Raw genomic sequence first — 13,874 nt, 5'->3', positions numbered from 1 at the left:
ACTCTTAACCACCACATTACACAAATCCTGTAAGACTGTGAAGAAATCTTGGGATGTGCTCAGAACATGTGCAAGATGTGAAGCTGGGGTTCCAGTTGATCTTACATAGTCCTTGAGGTTACAAAATACTCCAGCTAACAACTAAGAGTAATAATGTTTACAGTGTTCCAACTCTAGAACTCCATATGCAGCCAAATTATCTTTTGTATGTTAGTACAAACATTACTGAGGAGATAAAAATCCAGTGGCTCTGGGGATCTATTTTCCTCACCTCTTAGCAAGAAACCCATTCAGCAAGTCTGTTACCTGAGTAGAGAAACAAGTTGACATCAGGTGCTGAGCTCTGAAGGCTCCTATCTCATCATCTTCCTCAACCAGAAAGTCCACTATTATATCCACTAATTGTTCCCTACTCCTTTTATGTATACATATTTATATATATAAATATGTATATAAATATACATATTTATACTCCTGTAAATATGTAAAGCAATTTGGGGCCTCTCCTCCTGGAATTAGTCTGTGTGCATGCAGTCCAGCTATGCCACCCCAAGATCAACCCTTTGTGGAATAATGAGAGCTCAGGGCACTGGTGTCCTGCCTTATTTCTCTGTTTGTAGGTTTTTCTCAATAAAATAATTGTATGTCTATATTGTACAGCACCAGTGACCCATTTGCCCATTCGCTACAAGACACATTTTGAACACCCAGAAATCAATAATGAGTGCCACATACACATTTGTTCTAAAAAATAATTATTAGGGAGGGAAAACAATCAGAATTAATAACTCATGAAACAGGAAGATCTGCTATACCAGGAAGAGTTATGAAAAATAAAGCCAGTAAAAGATATAGTTAAGTTTGAATAATTATTGATACTATATTTGTGAGTTTAAGTGGAACTATAATTTTAAAAGGTCTTGAAATGTGATGGGCATAAAGTATAAAAATTAGTAATCTGGAAGAAAAGCTCAATATGGTTTCAACAAACCCTGAAAATTGTGGTGGGTATAGGAGGAAGATGAAATCGTACTAAAATTCTTATTCTGGTATTTTTCTCCCATATCCATTCTCTTCCTAACTAGCAATAGAATTTTTAGTGATCTCTAACCACTCAGCCATAGACTAATGTAACATTCAGGTAGTATCCATACAAGAAAACAGAAAACAAACATGTTGAAGACTCAAAAATAAGAGAACACTGAAGAAAAGCAAGTAATAACTGCAGGAAGCAACTACAACTCCACGGCTGGGGGACAAAGAGAAAAGATTGAAGTTACAGAACTCAGAGCTGAGAAGAAGGGTCCCACAGAGCAGGGACTCAGACCTCTGAGGAGAGGACAATGAGGCTGGTCCTGGGACTGCCAAAAGAAGTTGGAGGGCTGGACAAGGTGGCTCATGTTTGTAATCCCAGCACTTGGGAGGCCAAGGTGGGTGGATTGCTTGAGTCTAGGAGTTTGAAACCAGCCTGGGCAACAAAAACACATAAAATTAACTAGGCATGGTGACACATGCCTGTGGTCCCAGCTACTTGGGAGGCAGAAGTGTGAGGATCACTTGAGCCCAGGATGCCAAGGCTACAGTGAGCCATGACTGTGCCACTGCATTACAGCCTGGGTGACAAAGTGAGACCCTGTCTCAAAAAAAAAAAAAAAAAAAAGTCAGAGGCTGGAAGCAAACCAACTGATACTACTGGGGTGCAGAACCATTGTTGGGCAACATGATATGTATAGCCAGCAAATATGGAAGAAGCAATTCCCTTCTCCACTTCTCTTACCTTCCAGTTTCCCTCTTATACCTTCTGTTGGTGGAACTCACCATGAAGTCAGCTGATAAAAGAGAAGATATAGCTGATCCTCGAACAACATGAGTTTGAACTGCACAAGTCCATTTATATGCAGACTTTCTTCTGCCTCTGCTACCCCTGACACAGAAAGACCCACCCTCCTCTTCCTCTTCCTCAGCCTACTCAATATGAAGACAATGAGGATAAAGAACTTTACTATGATCCACTTCCACTTAATGAATGTAAATATATTCTCTTCCTTATGGTTTACTTAATAACATTTTCTTTTCTCTAGCTTACTTTATTATAAGAATATAGTACATAATATATAGGACATTAAAAATATGGAATAATCAACTGTTTATGTTATCAGTAAGTCTTCTCATGAACAGGAGGCTATTAGTAAGGTTTTGGTGGAGTTAAAAGTTATACTGAGATTTTTTTTACTGAGGCACTCCTAAGGCCTGCATTGTTCAAGGGTCAACTGTAGTTTGCAGAGCCCCAATCTCAGCATCAAAAAACAGAGTGCAGAAAGGTGGAAATGGATCTGGAAGACAATAGCTTAATAGCTGGTACAACTATATTTCCTAGCATTTCTGAGCATCCCCATCACTGATACAGGCAGGGGACTAAACTCTGGCTCGCTGAATGTGCATAAATCACATATGAAATTCTTAAGCCATGCTCTTAATGAAAGAGCGTTCCCTCTCCTGACCCTTCTCCCTTTCATCTTGCTGGAATGTTAATGTGGTGGTGAGCCATGGTGATCACACCAATGAGGTTAACACCATATGGGTGCTGGGATAAAAGATTAAAGTAGCCTGGGTCTCTGAAACCACAAAGCCATCATACGTTAGATGTATGGAGAAACTTAGATTTAAATAGGCTTATTGGCAGTGACATCGGCCAGATGGCTGACTAGAGTTATCTGGCACTTATCCTCTTCTCAAAAAGGGATCTAAACAATGAATGAACAACTATATTTTGACTAGAGTAACTGAGGAAGTACCTTGGAGAGCATCAGAGGAGCAGCAGAATCCCTGTGGAGCATGGAAGCTCAAGACAGCCCTATAGAGAAGGGAGTGAGACATTCTGCCTGTGCTGCACTATCTGCGTTGCCAAGATCAGCTCAGAATCAGGGGGATTTCTTATAGGGAAAAGGTAAGCTGGAGATCTCCAGCAATCCTTGCTACAGGAGAGTCCGTCAGTCTTCACAGGTTCTGAATCCAGTTTAGACAGTAGCTGAGAGTTCATCAGCTGGAATGCTTCAGAGTAGAGGCTCATCTTAAGCATCCCCCAACCCCATGACTTAAGCTGCTACACCTCAGCACCATCTGGTTTTTTTGTTTGTTTGTTTTTGTTTTTGTTTTGAGACAAAGTCTTACTTTATCGCCCAGGCTGGAACACAATGGTGCAATCTCAGCTCACTGCAAATTCTGCCTCCCAGGTTCAAGTGATTCTCCTGCCTCAGCCTCCTGAGTATCTGGGATTACAGGCACTCACCACCATGCCTGGCTAATTTTTGTATTTTTAGTATAGATGGGGTTTCGCCATGTTGACCAGACTGGTCTCAAACTCCCAGCCTCAGGTGATCTGCCCACCTCGGCCTCCCTAAGTGCTAGGATTACAGGCATGAGCCACTATGCCCAGCCAACACCATCTTGAAACAAGATCCACTACTAGAATGCATCCTGACCTCGGGATCAGTAGCCACTGGCTTACTCCATCCCTGTAGCCCTGCCTTCATTCCACCACATTCACACAGGTGCATGCAGCACCATAACTCCAGCTTCTTGGAGCCTAGGCCAGACAAGATGACCAAGACCCCAACATCCAAACTTGTGTAGCACTCCCAACAGCCCCAGGGGACACGCAGACCTGCACAGTGGGGTAGCTGCTGAACAGCCTGCCAGGTGCCTTGCCTGTGTGCACCTGTATCACACAGCCAGCTAGCCTGCCACGTTTGTGTGCATTCACACCTGGTCAGACAGCTGGTCCTGTGGCAGCCCCACTCCCTTGAACAAACCGCTGCAGAGATCCCTGGCCCTGCTGTACCTGTGCCCTGACCAACAGCCAATCCTACAGCAGAACTGCACCTCTGGACAGACCACTGCAAAGCTGCCCAGCCTTGTCACACTTGTGTGTACTTGCACCTAGCTCAACAGCCAGTCTAGCAGAGGCCTTGCCTCATCAGCCAGCCAGCCACACATTACCTAGTTGTCTGCATCTAAGCAGGCCTGAACCCAGTCAGACAGCCAGCTTGGTGGTGACCACATCCTCCCCAGAGAGCCCACCAGACAGCCTGTCATCCCTCTGCATCCTCACTTGACCAGCAACAATGAGCCCAGTACTTTTGCTCCTAGCAAAATTACACCAAAATCATCACAAACTTCCATGGCCTAGGCCAATGAAGCAATCACAGACATTCTTGATGAAGATTACAGCTAAAAAAACTTAATAGAGACCACACTACTGAGTTATCCCAGAACCAAAGCCAATGTACCATACCTAAATTATAACCTAGGACCTATCTACAGAAAAAAAAATCTCCCCACAAAAGCTACTCCAGAAAATTGGAAAAAGTGACTGTTCCACTAGAGGAAAAAATATCAACCTAGAAACACAAGAAATATAAAAAAGCAAGGAAACATGACGCTCTGAAAGGAACACAATAAGTCTCCAGTAACAGACTTCAAAGGAAAGAACATTTACAAAACGCCAAAAAGAATTCTAAATAGTGATTTTAAGAAAACTCAGCAAGATACAAGAGAATACAAACAATTCAGCAGAATCAGGGAAAAAAAATCATGATCTGAATGATAAATTCAACCGACAGATATTATTAAAATGAACCAAACAAATCTTGGAGCTGACTAATTCAATAAATTAAATAAAGAATAAAGATGGAACTTCAACAGACTAGATTGAGCAGAGGAAAAAATTTCTGAACTTAAAGACAGGTCTTTTGAAATAACCCAGCCAGAAGAAAAAAATAGAAATATCAAACTAAAAAATAAAGAAACTCTATGGGACTTATGAGATACCATTAAGTGAACACATTTTTTTTTGTTTGTTTGTTTGTTTTTGTTTTTTGCATTAAAGAAGTTCCAGAGGGAGGAAAAATAAAGGAACAGAAAACCTACTTAACAAAATAATAGCAGAAAATTTCCCAAGTATTTGGAGACATATGGACATCCAGATTCAGGAAGTGCAAAGAGCCCCAATTAGATGAACCCAAATGATCCTTTCCAAACCAAATTGTAATCAAACAGTCAAAAGTCAAAGACAAGGGGAGAATTCTAAAAGCTGTAGGAAAAAAGTGTTAAATGTTGCAGGCAAGAGAGAATAAAATGATATATTTAAAGTGCTGAAAAAAAAATACTGTCACCCAAGAATATTATATCTAGCAAAGCTATTCTTAAGAAGGACAAACTAAGACCTTCTCAGATAAACAAAAGCCTAGGGAACTTATCACCACTAGTCTGGCCTTACAAGAAATGCTTAAGGGAGAGTTATAACTGGAAATGAAAGGATGATAATTACTATCATGAAAGCACATGAAAGTATAAAACTCACCAATAGAAGTAAATTCATAAATCAAACTCAGAATACACCAGTGACATAATGGTGCTATGTAAATCTCTCAATCCTTTCATATGAAGATTTAAAGTCAAAATGATCAAAACCAACAACAGCTACAATTAGTGGCTAAGAAACACACAATAGATAAAGAAGTAAATAAAGGCAACAAATATATACATTTTTGAAGAAAGGGAAAAAACTTGCAGTATTTTTATGTTAAGTTGTTGCTACTAAATCTGCATAGGAAAAAAACAAACAAAGTTAAGTTGCTGTCAGCTAAAAATAGTCTGCTATAATTACAAAACTCTATATGTTAGCTCCATGGTAACCACAAAAAAAGAAATTTCAGCAGATACAAAAATGAGAAAGAAAAGGGAAACAAATCTTAGCACCACAGAAAACACCAAATCATGCAGGTAAACAATGAGAGGGAGAAAAAAACAAGAGTTTAATTTTTTAAAAAAGCAGAAAACAATTAACTAAATAACAGGAGTTAGTCTTTATCTATTAATAATGGCCTTGAGTGAAAATTGATTAAGTCCATCAATTAAAAGATGTAGAGTGCCTGAATAAATTAAAAGACAAGACCCAATTATATACTGCCTACAAGAAATTCACCTCACTGTTAAAGGCAAACGTAGACTAAAAGTGAAGGGATGGAAAAAGATATTCCATGCAAATGGAAACCAAAACAAGTAGGAGTAGCCACATTTATATCCAATAAAACTGACTTTAAGTCAAAAACTTTTTAAGACACAAAGAAGTTATTATATAATGATAAAGGGATTAATTCAACAAGAGGATATAACAATTATAAATATATATATCCAACACTGGAGCACCTAGATATATAAAGCAATTATTATTAGACCTGAAGGGTGAGATGGATTGCAATACAATAGTAGAGAACTTCAATACCCCACTTTTCCTAGACAAAAATGTCAACAAAAATTACCAGCTTAAACTGCACCATGGACTCAATGGACATAGCACACATTTACAGAACATTTCATCCAACTGCTTCAAAACACACATTCTCCTCAACTGCATATAGAGCATTCTCCAACATAGCTCACATGTTAGGTCTCAAAACAAGTCTTCGCAACTTTAGGAAGATAGAGATCATATTAAGTATCTTTTCTGACCACAATGGTATAAAGGTAGAAATCAATAAGAAAAATTTTGGAAACTTTACAGACACATGAAAATTAAACAACATGCTCCTAAATAACCAGTGGGTCAGTGAGGAAATTCAAAGAGAAGTTAAAAAATTTCCTTGACACAAATGAAAATGAAAACACATCATACAAAAATCTATGGGACACAGCAATAACACTTTTTTTTTAGACAGAGTCTCATTCTGTCACTCAGGCTGGAAGGCAGTGGCACAATCTCGGCTCACTGCAACCTCTCCCTCCAGAGTTCAACCAATTCTTCTGCATCAGCCTCCTGAGCAGCTGGGATTACAGGTGCCTGCCACCACATCTGGCTAATTTTTGTATTTTTAGTAGAGGCAGGATTTCACCATGTTGGCCAGGCTGGTCTTGAACTCCTGGGCTCTCGTGATCCATCTGCCTCAGCCTTCCAAAGTGCTGGGATTACAGGCATGAGCTACCATGGTTGGCCAGCAACAGCACTTCTAAGAGGGAAGTTTATAGCAATAAACAGCTACATCAAAAAAGAAGAAAGATGTCTAATAACCTCATGACGCAGCTCCAGGAATTAGAAAAGGAAGAATAAACTAAATTTAAAATTGGTAGAAAGAAGGAAACAATAAGGCTCAGAGCAGAAATAACAAAGCAAAAGGTATCACAGAACCTGACTTCAAAATATTCCACAAAACTATAGAAATCAAAACAGTATGGGTCTAGCATAAAGACTGTATCAATAGAACAGAACAGAAAAACCAGATATAAATATATAGACCAACAGAACAAAACAGAGAGTCCGGAGATAAATTCATCCACCTACGACCAACTGGTTTTCAACAAAGTGCTGAGAACATATATTTGGCAAAGGCAGTGTCTTCAATAAATAGTGCTGGGGAACCTGGATATCCATATACAGAAAAATGAGACTAGACATCTACCTCTCACCATATTAAAAAAAATCAACTTAAAATGGATTACAAACAAATATAAAACCTGAAATTATGAAACCACTAGAAGAAAACATAGGGAAAATGCTTCAATTCACAGCATTGGATTGGGCAAGAATTTTTTCGATAAGACTGCGAAAGCACAGGCAACAGAAGCAAAAATACACAAGTTGGGTGCAGTGGATCATGCCTGTAATCCCAGCACTTTGGGAGGCTGAGATGGGTGGATTCCTTGAGACCAGCCTGGCCAACGTGGCAAAATCTCATCTCTACTAAAAATACAAAAATTAGCCGGCTGTGGTGATGTTCACCTGTAGTCCTAGCTATGCAGGAGGCTGAGGTGGGAGAATCACTTGAACCCAGGAGGTGAAGGTTGCAGTGAGCCAATATCACACCACTGCACTCCAGCCTGGGTGACAGAGTAAAAAAAAAAAAAAAAGAAAGACAAATGGGATTACATTTCATGCTCATGGATAGGAAGAATTAATATCATGACAATAGCCATACTGCCCTAAGTAATTTATGAATTCAATTCTTTTCCCATCAAACTACCATTGACATTATTCACAGAATTAGAAAATACTATTTTAAATTTTATATGGAATCAAAGAACTCAGATAGCCAAGATAATCATAAGCTAAAAGAACAAAGCTGGAGGCATCACACTACCTGACTTCAAACTATACTACAAGGCTACAGTAACCCAAACAGCATGGTACTGGTACCGAAACAGACATACAGACCAACGGAGCAGAACAGAAACCTCAGAAATAACACCACACATCTACAACCACCTGATCTTTGACAAATCTGACAAAAACAAGCAATGGAGAAAAGATCTTCTATTCAGTAAATGGTGCTGGGAAAACTGGCTAACCATATGCAGAAAACTGAAGCTGGACCCCTTCCTTACACCTTATATAAAAATTAATTCAAGATGGATTAAAGACTTAAATGTAAAACCCAAAATCATAAAAACCCTAGAAGAAAACCTAGGCAATACCATTCAGAACATAGGCATGGGCAAAGACTTTATGATGAAAATGCCAAAAGCAATTGCAACAAAAGCCAAAATTGACAAATGGGATCTAATTAAATTGAAGAGCTTCTGCACAGCAAAAGAAAATATTATCAGTCTGAACAGGTAACCTATAGAATGGGAGAAAACTTTTGCAGTCTACGGATCTGACAAAGGTCTAATATCCAGAATTTACAAGGAACTGAAACATATTTGCAAGAAAAAAGAAAAAAAAACGTCAAAAAGTGGTCAAAGGATATAAACAGACACTTCTCAACAGAAGACATTTACGTGGCCAATAAACATGAAAAAAAGCTCAACATACCTTTATATCAGAAGTATAAATCTTTGCCATTCTGAATATCATCAAAATACCTTATAAAAGTGAAATATGGATAAACTGGATCCCAAGATTTTCCAGTTCTTGAAAAGAAACTGATAAAGAATTAAACTGGGCTGACCGCCACAGCCAGGACCAGGCTCGCGCGTTCCCCGGCGAAGCGCGTTGGCTGCCTCCTCGGCTCCCCGACGATCAGCCAGAAGGCGCTCTACTTCTCCCCTAGCCCCGCCAGGAAGCGACGCACCCCCAGCCCTGAGCCGGCTGACCAGGTGACTGGCATGGCGGCCGCGACTGAAGAGAGCGGAGATGCAGCGACCAGCCCCGCCAAGAAGGCCTGGACCGAGCAGGACGAGCCCGGGACGCCGCCCTCCTCGCCGCTGAGCGCGGAGCAGTTGGACCGGATCCAGGAAAACATGGCCGCGGCCTCCTCAGACTCGCGGCCCGCAACGTGCCCGTGGGCTTTGAGGGGAGCTCCAAGGGGCGCCTCAGAGGGGAGTTCAGGAAACCGTATTTTAGCAAGCTAATGGGATTTGTTGCAGAAGAAAGAAAGCATTGCACTGTTTATTCACCCCAACGCCAAGTCTTCACCTGGACCCCGATGTGTGACATAAGAGACGAGAATGTTGTCGTCCTGGGACAGGATCTATATCATGGACCTAATCAAGCTCACGGGCTCTGCTTTAGTGTTCAAAGTCCTGCTCCGCCTCCGCCCAATTTGGAGAACATTTATAAAGAGCTGTCTACAGACATAGAGGGTTTTGTCCATTCCGGCCATGGAGATTTATCTGCGAGGGCCAAGCAAGGTGTTCTGCTACTCAACGCTGTCGTCACGGTTCGGACGCATCAAGCCAGCTCTCATAAGGAGAGAGGCTGGGAGCAGTTCACCCATGCAGTGTGTCCTGGCAAAATCAGAACTCGGATGGCCTTGTTTTCTTGCTCTGGGGCTCTTATGTTCAGAAGGACAGTGCCACCGGTAGGAAGCGGCACCACGTACTACAGACTGCCCATCCCTCCCGTTGTCAGTGTATAGAGGGTTCTTTGGATGTAGACACTTTTCTAAGACCAACGAGCTGTTGTGGAAGTCAGGCAAGAAGCCCATCGGCTGGAAGGAGCTATGATCATCAGCTGAGGGGTGGCCTGTCTCCACTGTTTTTTTTTTTTTTTTTTCCGGAAGCTGCTGTTAACGTATTCGTCAGTTATGAAGTTCCATTGAAATTTTTCCTATTAATTCTTAAGTACTCTGTATAAGGAGAAAAGCTTCCAAAAAGCAGCCACGAACCAGGCTGCCCTGGAATGGCAGCTGTATTCAGCCACAAACAGCAAAGGCTACCCTTTGACCAAATGTCTTTCTCTGCAACATGGCTTTGGCCTAAAATACGCAAACTTCTCAGAAGACAGATGATGTCAGATACTCAGTTGCCTTTATTTCCTTTGCCTTTATGACGAAAGTGGGGAGATGTGCACCTTCTAGTCACAGCCCTAGTTTGTGCCTCCTGCTCCGTAGTCTTGCCTGGTTAGACTTTCAGTGACAAGTGTTGGGATGTTTTTTGCTTAGAAAGTTCCCCTTGTCTCAGCCCTGCAGGGCAGGCATGCTAGTCTCTGCTGGTTCCACTGTCCCCTTGATCTTTGAAGGAGTCCTCAGGCCCCTCGAAGCATAAGGATGTTTTGCAAGCTTCCAGAATCTGGCCGGGAAATTAGGGCTCAATTTCCTGATTGTAGTAGAGGTGAAGATTGCTAAGATTGCTGGGAGCCCTATCAAACAGGGGCCGACAGAGGTAAGCTGGGTCTTGTTATCCCTTGGGTGTTGGTGGAATGAGCAGTGGAATTTCATTTTGTCTTTATGGGGTAGGGGTGATTTTCTCCTAGGGCTATCTCCAGTTGGGGTTTTTAAGGTACCACAGACTGTCAAGTGCTGGTTTTTTTGTTTGTTTGTTTGTTTTTTACCAACTGAAATCACTTGGGGGTATTTTTTTTCTGCAACACTGGAAAGTTTTACTTTTCAAAAAAGTACTCATGAAGATAGATAGATATATGTATATTCCCAATCCTTTTTTGAAAGAGACCATCTGTATTGGGTCTATACCTCCATCCTTGATCTTGTTAGCGATACTGTTTTTGCTGTTAGTCAGGTTAGAGTTGGCCCTACTCAGGGTTTGGTAATAAAAGATTGTTAAAATAAATAAATAAATAAATAAACTGAACAAACTGAACTTGCCACGCAATGCAATTTCAATTTAGCTTTTGATGTTTCGAACATCCTTTTTTTTTTTTTTTTTTTTTTTTTTTTGATTTTGTTTTTTTTTTTTTTTTTTTTTTTTTTTTGAGACGGCGTTTCCTTATTGTTGCCCAGGTTGGAGTGCAATGGCACAATCTCGGCTCACCACAACCTCTGCTTCCCAGGTTTAAGTGATTCCCCTGCCTCAGCCTCCTGAGTAGCTGGGACTGTAGGCATGCACCACCATGCCCGGCTAATTTTTTTGTATTTTAGTAGCGACGGGGTTTCACCATGTTGTTCAGGCTGGTCTCGAACTCCTGACCTCATGATCCGCCCTCCTTGGCCTTCCACAGTGCTGGGATTACAGGAGTGAGCCACCGCACCTGGCCTACTGCAACCCCTCTGCCTCCCAGGTTCAAGCTATTCTCCTGCCTCAGCTTCCCGAGTAGCTGGGATTACAGGCATGCCACCATGCCTGGCTAATTTTTGTATTTTTAGTAGAGATGGGATTTCTCCGTGTTGGTCAGGCTGGTCTTGAACTCCTGACCTTAAGTGATCCGCCCACTTCAGCCTCCCAAAGTGCTGGGATTACAGGTGTGAGCCACTGTACCCAGCCTTTCAAACATACTCTTATATTAGACAGAAGAACCTAGATTTTGAGAAATGTATCAATAATAACTGGGAGATGGTAGCACATTTGGGTTCTAAAAACACTAAAAGAAAAAACAATTATTAGGTGAGCATATTAGTCCGTTTTCACACTGCTGTAAAGAACTACCCAAGACTGGATAATTTATGAAGAAAAAAGGTTTCATTGAGTTACAGTTCCACAGGCTGTATAGGAAGGCTGGCTAGGATGCCTCAGGAAACTTACAATCATGGCAAAAGGTGAAGGAGAATCAAGCATGCCTTACCGTGGTAGAGCAGGAGAAAGACAGAGCGTGAAGAAGGAAGTGCCACATACTTTTAAATCATCAGATCATGTGAGAACTCACTCACTGTCATGAGAAAAACAAGGCAGAAATCCACCTCCATGATCCAATCACCTCCCACCAGGTCCCTCCCTCAGTACTGGGAATTACAATTCAACCTGAGATTTGGGTGCGGACACAGAGCCAAATCCCATCAGTGATTGTCCATTTGAGTCTATTGAGCCTTTTTGAGGAGAATGGCTTTTTTCTTGAAAGTGATGAATATTCCCACTCCCAGTCATCCTGGGAACAGTTCAGGGCACGTGAAAGCTTTTAACTGGAGTGAGTGACAAGTGTCCCACAACACTGGTTGGCTGGGATTTAAGGCATATGGACAGCTGAGGGTGAGCTACTCCTAACTCAGGTGGGCTGAGAGTGAGGAAGGGACCACCAGATTAGGTGCCCTGGGAAGGTCTGAGCTGGTGTAGAAGTAACGGGTGTCTGTTGTTTCTGTTTTTTGCCTTTTTTTTTTTCCTGTAAGGTACTTCCCCCATCATTGCAGGACTTTGAGGAATGCTTCATTAAGTATTTTAAAATGTGCTCATCTGCTCTTAGCTATTGCTGCTATGGATAACTGCAGCAAAGTTGGTGTGGGGAGAACAGCTGCAGCCAGAGAACAGTCTGGCATCAGCAGGCTAAGGTGACTGTGTCAAGCAGAGAGTCTTTGTGGCATCTTAGCTCCCACATTTCCTCAGGCACTGTTCAGACTCAGTAACTAGATGCGATGTCACTGAGAGTTGGCGGAGCCTTGTGCTCTGGGGCTGCAGTCACCTATGGTCACCCTGGCCAAAGAGGCTCCAGGCTCAGACCTTGCCACCTGTGCTCCTTCTGTTCCAAGAGGAAGGGGCCCAAGGCAAAGTGCCCACAGCTCCTGGGCTGAGACTCCTTTCATAGGCAGATTCTATTCTTTACTCATTTTTCTAGGGGTGCTGTTGATGTTGGTTTTTAATCATTGATTCAGAAGAGCTCTTGAAACTGTGCTAAGTGGCAGTGAGGTCACAGAAGGAAAAGCTCCAAGTCCACTATGATTGCAGTCTCATCAAGGAATCCCTGGGGGTAAACATTCGGTGCTCAAAGTCCTTTGGAATGTTTCTTGCCAACTGCTCCCAGTGGTCCACTCCTCCAGATTCTGCTGATGGGATCTTAGGGGCATAATTATCAATGGAATTAGCTGAGGAGTAAGCATGAATGTAGAGTGCCTTATGTAACTTTATGACTGTGGAGCCTGTTTGTTTTCCCCAAAGGTCACAAGATAAGACTGTTTTGTTTCATGGAATTCCAGAAGAAGGGCCTGGAAAAGGTAGACTCAGCTGTCCTGGGTGTTCCAATCAGAGAAACAATAGGAGCTGGGGAGCTGGATGACATGAGATGACAGATAATGGGGTCTTGTTTGGAAGGAGAACAGGCATTTGGAGACAGTAAAGATGGCTGTAGCTGGGTGGGATGCTATGGGGTCTCTGCCCTGTGTCACCCTAACTCTTCAGCAAAGTCACAGGGTCACAAGGTATGAAACATGTTTGGAATTCCTGGGGCAAAGGAGAAGGGATGGAATTTCACTTCTGGGGCTGATCCACAACTGAATCAAGAAGATCTAGGCTCAGGGGCTGGGCGTGGTAGCTCATGACTGTAATTCCAGCACTTTGGGAGGCCAAGGCAGGTGGATCATTTGAGGTCAGGCGTTTGAGACTAGCCTGACCAACATGGGAAAACCCCGTCTTTACTAAAAATACAAAAATTAGCTGGACCTGGTGGCATGCACTTGTAGTCTCAGTTACTCAGGAGGCTGAGGCAGGAGAATTGCTTGAACCCAGGAGGCAGAGGTTGCAGTGAGCCGAAATCACGCCACTGCACTCCAGCCTGGGGA

The 13,874-nt window shown here is 42.2% G+C and overlaps 1 pseudogene; it reads left to right on the top strand.

Moving 5' to 3' along the window:
- Positions 1 to 573: 573 nt before the first annotated feature.
- On the top strand, positions 574 to 9,942 carry LOC108310947 (annotated as a pseudogene).
- The last annotated feature ends 3,932 nt before the right edge of the window (positions 9,943 to 13,874 follow it).

The sequence above is a fragment of the Cebus imitator genome, unplaced genomic scaffold (genome assembly GCF_001604975.1).
Source record: "Cebus imitator isolate Cc_AM_T3 unplaced genomic scaffold, Cebus_imitator-1.0 Scaffold110, whole genome shotgun sequence".
Taxonomy (NCBI): Eukaryota; Metazoa; Chordata; class Mammalia; order Primates; family Cebidae; genus Cebus; species Cebus imitator.
Note: the sequence above shows the minus strand (reverse complement) of the source record. Positions and strands in the feature narration are given on the sequence as shown.